The sequence below is a fragment of the Macadamia integrifolia genome, chromosome 2 (genome assembly GCF_013358625.1).
Source record: "Macadamia integrifolia cultivar HAES 741 chromosome 2, SCU_Mint_v3, whole genome shotgun sequence".
NCBI lineage: Eukaryota > Viridiplantae > Streptophyta > Magnoliopsida > Proteales > Proteaceae > Macadamia > Macadamia integrifolia.
This window is the reverse complement of record NC_056558.1, coordinates 29820518-29832273: the sequence shown is the minus strand read 5'-3', so window position 1 is coordinate 29832273 and position 11756 is coordinate 29820518.

Sequence of the window (11756 nt, the reverse complement as noted above, 5' to 3'; positions counted from 1 at the left end):
TGTGATGCATGGGGGAGGAGGGAAAGATGCATGGAGAAGTAGAGAGAATAGAACATATGTTTTATTTTCTGTTTCTTCCTCACTTACCGTCTATTTATAGCTTTTAGAAAAGTCTATCTTTATTGCAGGTAAAGGGGATTTTCTGGGGAGGAGAATCCAACTCAGGAGTAGCCTTCTTGGGAAATAGAGAAGGCACACTTGTGTTGCCACTTAGATTGGGTTTTTGTCCCTGGAAATTGCTCTTTTTTCAGGAGGTGGTTGATTCTCAAAAGGCATGGTTAAATCAAGAGTTAGGATATATGTCAGGTTACGGACATTGGAAGGTGTAAGGCACTCGATCCACTGATAAAAATCAATCTTTGTAATCAAAATAAACAAAGGGAGGAAGATGATGCTACTTTTCAATGCGTTGTATGGAAGAATGGTCATGGAACACTGAATATTCAAACCAATAAGATCTTTCAGTGTTACGTGTTTACATAGGATTATTTGGGTTGTGCGTGAGCCATGAAGTGTCCAAATAATGTAGTTATTTATTTTATTTAATAGTTATCTGATTTTTAAGTGATGTGAAGTTGTTAGTGATGTTCGTGGGTAGTAGAAGGTACAGCAAGTTAAAACTGCTTGTAAAAAGACAGACTTTGAATGATAATTTGGTTCTTTGGTCCCTACAATTTCTCTTAAGAGAAAGAGGTTCCACCATAAAGCTGGGCTGTAATAGCTTTGTTAATACAGCTATTTATCCTTTGTTAATTATTTTATTTTTCTATTTTATCTACCTTCCCATTTGATTTCCTATCTTCTGTACTCTATATGGTGTCCATGCATCATTTGGTATTAGAGCTCAGGGATGGCGTCAGTCGACAAGATTCGTATATTTTCTCTACTTGAGAAACGAGGCCATGGCTTCCTCACTTAGGCCAATCGAACATCATCAGCTAAAGCAACATGGGATCTAGACGCAACTGCTGTTCAATTTTCAACGATTGGTCTTGCAGACAAGACCAAACTCAAGGGAGAAAGAATGTTACGTGTATACATGAGATTATTTGGGTTGCGTGAGGTGCCCAAAAATAATATAGTTATTTATTTTATTTAGTAATTATCTAACTTGTAGGTGATGTGCAGTTGTTAGTAATGTACGTGGTAATAGAAGTTATAGCAAGTTAAAACTGCTTGTAATTATTTGAAATCCTATACTAAGAAGATGGAATGAAAAGACAAACTTTGAATGACAATGTGGTTCTTTAATTCCTACAGTTTATTTTAGGAAAAGGAGGCACAACTTCCACCATAAAGTCGGGACGTAATAGCTTCGTCAATAGAGCTATTTATCCATTTTAATTGTTTTATTTTTCTATTTTATCTCCATTCTCATTGATGCAATAGCTTTGTCAATGGGCATTGATGCCTAGATGAGGCGATGTGAGTAGTGGTTGAGGTTGCAGCGCCATGTTCTGGGCAGAATTGGGACATTTTGCTTCATACCTAGCAAGCATCCTCTCTCTCTCTCTCTCTCTCTCTGTTTTGAAAGTCATTGGAAATTTTTTCAAAGAAACTACGAGTTTTGATTGACAATCAGTATAACATTTCAGCCCCAACTGTGTAAGAGCAGAGGAACCCATCTGATCTGATGAGGTCAGGTTGAACAATTTTCACTTACTAGGATATTTGGGGATTCAGGTTCATCTCATACACATCATGACTATTTTCTCATCTTTTTCTCTGTTTATTTCTTTATGAATCTATATCAACTAGAAAAGGTCTGAAATTGAAGTCACTCCTTTCGCCGCCATCCACGATCTTGCCATTCGAGCCATTGCAACCGAAGTTGAAGAAGCCGTCATTGCCTATAATGTCAATGTCGTCAATGGCACAAAACCTTCTTCTCCTCCAGTGGAACTTAACGACAATGCTGCGGTCCTTGCCAAGATGGAAGATGGATGAAAGGGAAATCCCTTCACCCACTACTTTACTAATTAAGATCAAGGGTATAAGGGTAAGTTTATATACCCATAAGGGTAGTTTGACCATTAACTAAATTAAATGAAACAAAAGAGAGATTAAGATAAACCCAAAGACGAAGAAAACAAACCAAGAATCAATCCTAGAGAATGTGCACAACTGAGGGAATCAAAGCTCCAATGCAACTTTTCAACAAAAGCATTCACTGCTCCAGGCTTTAAAAAAAAAGCTGTCTTTAAGATTATTAAAAATGTGTTATGGTTGTACACGTGGCCTATTTTTATAACATAAGTGTCTCCTCTACCTCTTTACTTCTTATACGTTCAAACTTCATCTAAAATCGTTGGCTTATGGAAGAGATATGGGTGATTTGGCATCATTACCCAGAAAATAGGATGAAATTCCTTCTACCAATCAAAACAAGTTTTAATTATTTGTTCAGCAAGGTTTCCTCACTCCAATTCTTGTACTAAGGGTTTTAAAAGAACTCTTGGAACTCTTGTACAATCATTAGAATAAAACAGGATGAGACAAGGATTCCAAAAAGTTGGATTTCCAATTTCTATCACAATTGAGCTTCTAGGAATATCAATGTATGAATAGCTATCTCTCAAGCATAGGCTTAGGTTCGGCCTCAATGGGAAAATAGAGCACCTAACAACGCATCTTCATAAATCAAGAACTACGAGATCACCCCTTTCATTCTGGGTGATGGAGGGATCGTACTGTTAAAACTTTTATGTGTGCTTAACTGATACCAATTGATTCATTGAACCCAAACAGCTATAGACACACTCTAATTAGGAAACTTCTAGCTCTTTTCATCGTGGAAGTAGAATAGGGTTTTAAGGATTCTATTATAAATATATTACTAATGATCCCTGCAGCCATTACTTAATGCCTTATTGGTTTTGGGAGCATTACTTTCTCACAAGAGCAAGTGCACAGAAAGAGAGGAAACCCTAGAATAAGAGGCTGTAGAAGATCTCAGTAGAGGGACTTCACTTGCGTAGTTCGTCATTGTCATCTTCATGGGAATAATATTTAACCACATGGGACAGAGGTTCATGATTTATGCTCATGGGGCTTCTAAACTTACATAGATACTTCTCTATTCCTATTTATGGTTCATGTCATGGGTGTTCCATTGATTATTATAGATATGGTAAATCTATATGGTTATGTATTTTAAGATATAAAGGGAGTACTTTATTGATCGTGATTTAGGGACTAAGGGTTATTCATAGATAAAGAATCTCAATAATTGGTATCAGAGCCAATCCTTCTGGTCCTAGAATAAAAAAAAAAAATCAAAGAAAAACTGATTTTGTATAAGGTTTGGGTTCCAAATCATGAAAATTATAATTTTACCATAATTTAATGGTCCTGGATGAAAACACGTTCTTCACGGAAGTTGTAGAGGATGAGAAGATGATCACGGTGATATACCGCACATCGTCGAAAATCATTGGGCACATTGACACGTGCCTTCGAAAACCAACTATCAAAGGAGAGAGAAAAAAATATATTTTTTTCTAAAAAAAAAAACCGACTGTGAGTCATTGTCGGATTAACTCGGTAGGGTTTTTGAGTTAACCCGACAATGCAGTGGGTCAACCCATGACCCAACCCTAGTTGACTAAGTCAAAGGTTGACCGAGTCGTTGAGCACCTGACCCGAAGACCTGAATTTGTGGCCGGGATACCTGGCCCAAAACCTGAATTTTAACCCCGAAAAGAACTAGTATTGATATGCTCGAATTGGGTTGGACCACTTGGGTCGAACCGATTAGTTCAATCAGACCGTACCGGTTGGTTTGGACAAATCAGATTGCTTTTGACCCATTTTTCTACACTTTTAAATGGCTTGTACGGACAAATGGTGAGAAATTTTGCACCCTAGTTTTTTTGCGTTGAGTCCAGCTTTTTGTGCTCTTCATTTTGATAAGCCTACTTTTGTTCAACTTTTATAATCTGTTTTGTGAAAATTAAAAGTATGGGAGTTTCATGATTCTTATTCATATTTTTCTTAATTGTAAGAAATAAAAGGAAAATCAATCCATACATTACTTGCATATTAGCATATGAACTTGTTTATTGGCTAATGATAGACCATGCCTTTGTTTACATATATTTTTTAATTCATGCTTAAATAATCCCACTTTTAGCTATCGGATGGAATCCACCAAAGTGAAAAAAATCAGTCTTATTATAATAGAATACAAATCAAAGGTCATCTTTTTTTGAAAAGACATAGAAGGATAGTTGGTAGCAAGGTTACTAATGTTCACCCAAAAGTGACATCATCAAAGAGAAGTCAAAGTTAAAGCAAGTGAAAACAGAATAAGGATTTCTCAACCTAGAGGATGTTGTCCATCCATAGATGGCCGTATTTTTCGCAAGTTAGAAAAAGTCTCGTAGTAATTATGATACCCTACTTTCTAAACTCGGTCTAATTACCTGTATTGACTTGATTTGATCAAATAGGGGTTGAACTGGAGAGAACCGACACAGATACTATATGAAATATGGTGTAAGGGTGACCTTGAACTCGGGTTGGTCTGATATGACCGAGCGGGTACCAAGTGTAACACATGCACCCAAGCCTTGTGCTTCTATGCATCATGAGGCCATATATAAAAAATAAATGTACGTATTAGTATTTGTGGGTGCAAACGTAATCTAATATTATGTGAGAATTTATTCCCATTGAAGCCCACCTAAGATATACCCACCTGAGATATAGCCCATCTGAGATAGCCCACCTGAGATATACCCACTTGAGATATAGCTCACCTAAGATATACCCACCTGAGATAGCCCACCTGAGATTTAGCCCACCTGAGATAGCCCATTCGAGATTTAGAAGATATTTTGGGGGGCCTAAGTACAAAAGGGGAGACATTAATTGTCTTTTCTCTCATTAATGTTAGTTGGTCGATGGAAGAGTAAAGAAGAGAGGTTAAGAAGAAGAAAGGAAAGGAGGAAGAAGAAGAAGAGGAAATCAACCGTAGAGCTTCATCGGAGTTCGGTCTTGGTATTTTGAGCTCGGATTAATGATTAGCTCACCAAGGTCTTCGAATTGAGGTAGGTATTGTACATATTCCAAAGATTCTTAGGAAAATCCATTTCTTAAACCCTCTTTTTGATTTTTAGGAAAGAACCCACTTGGATCTTGCTAATCCTACTTGGATAATCAAATCTAAGGTCTAACAAGAGGTGTGTATAATGATTTTGAAGGATTTGGATGGAGTGTTGGTGAAGATTTAGAGTATTTGGAGGTTCTTAAGCAAAAGAAGTGAAATTTGGGGTTTCATTAGCGTTCTTGAGAAAGAGGTAAGAACCTTCCTTTTCTTTTGATTTGATTTTAGACCTAGGTTAAGGGTATATAATTGGACCTTAGATAAGTGATTTGAGTAGTTAGATCGTTCCCAAACAAGTTCTCTAAGCTGGAGGAAAGTAAGGAATGAAGTTGGAAAAATTTTGTTTAAAGACTGGAGGTATTTTTACCCCACTTGAGTTCCTAGAACTCTGTTTCAAGGCTCTAGAGAACCGACGGGCTACATAGCCAATCGATCTTCTGATTTTAGCTCACCTGAGTTGCTAGAACTTAGTTTCTAGGTTATGAAGTAACCGACAGGCTACATAGCCCATCGGTCTTTAGCTCTAGCCCACCTGTCTTTTTAGAATTCTCAGAAATGGTCCAAATTTGATGGGTAACCACCATTTGTGATTCTAAACCCGATTTTAGTTTTCAAACATGATGATTTTGACCCCAACATAGTGAAATGATAAACCATTATATTTATGATAGGTAACACTTAATATACGCGTACACACATCGGATCTTTTTCGTACCGGGTACAAGCACCATGTACATACACAAGTAAGTGGGGAGTGGACTCTGATTTAATTTCAAAATGTTATGTATCATTTAACATATGTTAGTCTAGCCATGTTATCATATCGCTTATGTGTATACTAGACATCACATATGCCATATCACGCATTTGAATGTGCATTTACATAATATGCTATGCTTTGTGTTATGATGGAATATTCATTATGTCTTGATATATGTGATGGAGGAATTTCATTTGGACATGATATGCAAGCTAGATTTTAGATGCCGTAACCGGCTTGGAAATGAGTGCATAGTAGCTCGTGGTATGGGATGCGATGTCATTGTGTAATCATACTATACTCATGTAGAGGCATGTGGCTAGGATGTGATTTACCTTTGAACTACGACCCTTCCCAATAGGGTTTTACGAGTTGGGAGATCATTAGGGGGAAGCATCAAGTTACGGTTTTTGAAACTGCAGCAGTTAGAGTACGTATGATTGATCGTTAGGACAGTCGGTAACCCTAGTGGTATATTTAGAGGGCCGATTGTACTACTTTTATTTTGGATGGAGTCACCCATTTACTTTCTGTCATTTAAATTTTTTGGGAGTCGGCTTGCATTTTAAATTTTGGTACCAACGGTGGGCCTTCTCCGATAACCTTATGGACTTATAGCGAGATGAGGTTCGCGGCTTGTACCCAGGGCATACGCACACTGTGTTTGTGAGTATCATATAAACCTATGACCTAGTAATGTTGTTAGGCTAATAGGGTTACAATGAATTGCATATAGGCGCATTTGTGTTGTGACTATTTGTGTGATCTTCCTTTCCACTTATTGGGTTAGTGAGCTCATCCCACGTATATAACTCTTTTTAGGTAATTTTGCAGGTTATCCGCCTAGTGATCAGGAGCTGGGTTCTACTGTGGAATTTTTATTTGAGGACTGGTGGGTCCCTGACGAGTTCGAGCACGATGCCGATTGCACGTGCGAGGATTGTGCTGCATGGCAGCCGTGACTCCTGAGTGATTCTTTTTTATTCTTTTTGATGTATTCCCTTTTGTTACTTGATGCTTAAATTGTTGTATTTTTGTATATATATCATGCCTTTGGGCCCAAACTTATGTAACTTTTATAACTCAATTTGGATATTAAGTATTTAAGAAACAATTACAGGTATTATTATGAACAGGTTTTCTGCTAAAAATACAGGTCTTAACTTAGATTTAGTAGATGTATGCTATATTGTAGTTACTGCATTATTGATCCTAACAGGTTGTGAGTTAATCGGAGTTAACTCGATCATCAACTCGGCTTTGTGCCAGCAGGGTGTGACAACAGTGGTATCAGAGCACGATGCCCTGCCTGCCTACAGCATACTACTTAGACCCCATAGAAACTATAATAGGTTTGGGGTAGGTGAACATAAAAATCTTATGAAAAGTTAAAAAGCCTTAATCTAAATGTAAAAATTTGTAACCCTTGCATTCATGGTATGCATGCATTGATAGTATAAATTCTGGTTGACTAAAAGTTAAATTGTTATTGTTGAATGTACTTGTTAGTGAAAATTTTAACAAAATTTTGGCAGCATAACGGCGTAAAATGAGAAGACAAAAAATTTTCAAACATAAAACCTGATAGACAACAAGAATAATAAGATAATAACATATGAATGTCGTGTTGGTGACCATCAAACCACGCAGTTTGATATAAGCAAACCATTCAAAAATTACAATTTCTATCAAGATCACAATTAAAAATTTAAGTACATAAATGAAATAAATTACAAAATGAATGACAGATGCTATCATTTCTTAAAGCTATACTAGTACGATCACGTAAGTAAAGCAGGAAATTCAACTATGAAACCCATAATAGGTAAGATTATCAAATAAAGCTAAAAAGTTAAGATTATCAAATAAAGCTAAAAAGTCAAGTAAAAATGACAAGTAAAAGGTCAAGAGAGGATAATAGGCCATCAATCTAAAATGCTAGTCAGAGTCATTGCTGGAGACATCGAAAGGCTCTCCTAGGTGAACCTTGGAGTCGATGCCGAGGCGTGTGTCCCAATGAGTGAAACGATCATGGAGGTGAACCACTCTCCTTTGTACGCGTAGGATATCTGCAAAGATCACCCTAGAAGAGTGGTACATATCCTAAGTAAGTTGGTGAAATCTGGACTCCATCTCTCGAAACTGCATCCACATCTGGAGCTCTCTACCGGTGTTCTCCTCCACCATCCTGAGAAGCTCTTGCTCCCTAGCCGCACTCTCTCTAAGCTTACCTCTAAGCTCAGCCTGACTCTCTCTCAAGGATCTCAACTCTGATAGGATATCCTGTAGGATAGGTGCCTCTCCAGCAAGTGGCGGAGCTGAAGTCTATGTGCTAGAAGCATTAGGGATGTCTAGGTCACTAGCTTTGGCTGATCTGGAATTGCCAGCTCTATAGAAAGCGGGATCTTTTGCCCTAGTATCCGAAGGCACCTCCTCCAAAACCTCCTCCTCTCTGATCTCCTCACGATCAGGTACCCCCTGAAAACCCTCCTCCTGGTACGGGAAATGACTCCCGTCATCTATGGTATGCTCATCCTCATCCATGGTATGCTCATCCTCATCCATGGGCATAACCTCTTCCTGTTCCACATCCTCCTCCTCATGCTCCTCAGCTTTTTGATGCTCTACCATCAAGGCACATAGGTTCATCTACCTTAAATTCCTTGCAGAGAACTTGTCCCTTGGGACCGATCCCTCCTCCTCAGAAAGGTCGACTGTGAAATGCTCGAAGACTCGAGTAAGAGCTCTGCCATAGGGTAGGCTGGCATCCTTGGGATGTAAGGCATAGTGATGCATAGACCTCAGTATGAAGTAGGGGAGGCATAGTCTAGGTACATTGCCCTCAAGGGCAGATAGCAGACAAGCAGCTAGGTAGGTGGGCATAAAACCTACCTGATTTCGGTGACCACTCCTAAGAGCTAGGTTGAACTGCACTAACCTAGCAAATACCCTACCCTCAGGGGAAAAGTCCAACTCGGATGCAGGCCTTGTAGGTGAGCTACTGATCACCTCATAGATGTGCTCCTGCATGTCCTGGCTCATCAGTGGGCTTATGCCTCTGGTCATGGGAGGACTGTAATAGGGAATACCATCTAAGGAGATCCCTAAAATCTCCACCAATCGGTCCGCAATGAGGATGATCTCTACACCCTTCACCATACTGATTATAGCGAACTCCCCCTCCTCCTCCGTGGCCTCCAAGTTACAGTAGAACCTCCTCACCAAACCCTTGTAGCATGTCCAGTCAATGTTGAGGATGGACTCCCAACCAAGGGCAGAAAACCTCTCCAAGAGCTGAATGCGAGAAAAGTGCTTCATAATCACCTGCTTTTTCAATATCACGGTAGTGAATGAAAAATACTCCACGATGATGCAGCTCTTACATGTGGAAGACCATCTCATCATAGTCGAACGAGTCCTCCCATTCCCTAGATGGAGACAGGGCCGAAGAACTAGACCCCACCTCTCTCTTCCTAGCCTTGGAAGTTTTTCTCTTCCTTGATGGCTCTACGGATTCCTTGCCTCTTCTTGGTGGCATCCTGTAATTTCAAAGAAGAGAGATAAGCACAAGAAGTAAAATAAGAAGTCAAAGTATAAGTATCAAGTCGAGACGGATAGTAGAAATGGAATGAAAGAGACGAATAGAATGAGCTATGATAGCATATGGCAGAAATTTTTTAGGAAATGTGATATAAGCTGGTATTTTACAAATCATTAAACCCAAATATCTAAACCGGCTAAGTGAAAATACATGGATATGAAGGATTAAGGTGAAGGAAATCACTAAGTAAACACAGGAGATGCAAAGTGATGAACAAGATAATGCATGTGTTAATTGAGGTATACTATGACCCAAATGAGATGTGGTCTTAATGCGTGAATAGTCGAAGAATGTATACAATGAATAGATCCTTTCAAGAGAACATGAGATACCATACTAGATTAAATAAGAGATAGCATATCCCTATTTGGGTTTAGAATAAGAAATTGAAGGATTCTAAAATAAGTATACCAATCAAGTAGAGAAATTCAAATTTGGGAACCTAGACAAATGGAAGGTTTACATTCAAAGGAAATAACTGATGATGATTCTAATATGCTTGAAGATTTATGATTCAAATGTAAACAAAGAATTCAAGATATGGCTAGGTATAAATTTTCCTAATGTTGTTGCCCTCTCTGTTGGGCAAATTATATAAGGATTTTAGGGCTATCATACCATCCAAATTTAGGGCAAATTACAAAGGAACGGTTATTGAAAACAAGAGAAGCCTAATATTGCAATGAAAATAAGGAAAACTCATGATGTGGTGCTAAATTGACATAGATAAGAGAAAGGCACAATAAAATCCCCGAAGTCGCTGTTTAGGGCATAAAAAGAGAGAAAATCTCTCCAATGTTCCATTTCAGGGATCAAACTACTTGGAAACTTAAATCTAAGCTCTACAATAGCATATGAATCATTTTCTATAGAGAAAATCAAAGGAAAAACTAAAACCCCAACCACATTGGTGATTTTTTCACTCAAAGGAGAGAAAATCCAAAAATTTTGAGAAGTAAAGGGTTATGATCTTACCCTGAAGATGGAGTGATAGAGAAGGCAAACTCGAGCAGATTGTTGCGTCGATTCGATGAGTCGAGTCATAAGGAATCGCCAAGGATCGCCTGAAATCGCCTGAGTTCGTATGAGAGGGAAAGGATAGAAAATGGAAAGAAAAACAAGGTTTAAAACCCCTTTAATCGCAGCCTCAGGTAACTCTGACAGGCTGAAACCGACTGGGTTTAGCCAGCCAATCCCGCCGATCTTTGGCTTGTTGATTTTGGCAGTAAGGGCTCGACTCCATTGGTGGGTCCTACATGGCCTGCATTGGTGTGTTTAATGGTTATTTTTGAAAAATTATGAGTTTATATAGGAGATTTGGGCCGACACGTATAATGAAATTCAAATTTGGAGATTGAATTATTATGTGCACGTTTCTTCGATTGTTTTAGTATGAAAGTGCACAAAGTTGCGAGCTAAGCTTCCAACAATTGTATAATGAGTTGTAATACTAACATATACGAAATTTTTATGTAAATCAGGTACACTAGCGATGGTACGCACTAGATCCGAGGGTGTCGCTCGGGGTGCACCTCGAGGTACTCGTCCCATTGGTAGGCCACCAATCAATAGGAGGCCTCAACCTACAGGGCAAGCATTTAACCCACAACCTCAAGAATCATTGATTAGAATGTGGCTTATGAGGATCCACCTATGGCTACACTTCCTGATCCTCCACTAGTACTTACCTCTGGTGATGTTGAGAACTTGATTCAACAATCGAATCAGAATCTCCATCAGCAGATTCTCCAGCAACAACAAACATTTATGAATACTATGCAATAACAGTGTATGCTGCACTACCAGGTCATCCTCCTCGGGTAGATATTCCACAAGGTCCAACTGGAGGGACTGGTGTTGGGCCACAGGTTGGAGGTACACCACCTGGCATCAACCCTCAAAACCAAGTTGGAGTTACACCACCCATACTACCACAGGGTACACCTCCCTATATGATGCCACCTCCTTACCCGTACCATCCGACATCTACACCATATTTTCAGTCAGTAGGCCATACCACAAGAGTGGTGAAGTCATTCAAAAGGAACCTACCACCTACATTCACTAAGATGGGTAGTGACCCTTTGAAACCAGAACGATGGATACAAGAGATCAAGAAGATATTCGAAGTGATTGAGTGCACCGATGCTCAAAAGATTATTTGTGCGGGGTTGCAGTTTAAGAATGAGGCCAACTCCTAGTGACAAGCCTCAAAAGCCATATTGTTTGCTACACACCCGAAACCCACATGGGAACAATTCAAGGAGCTATTCTTAGTAAACTACTAC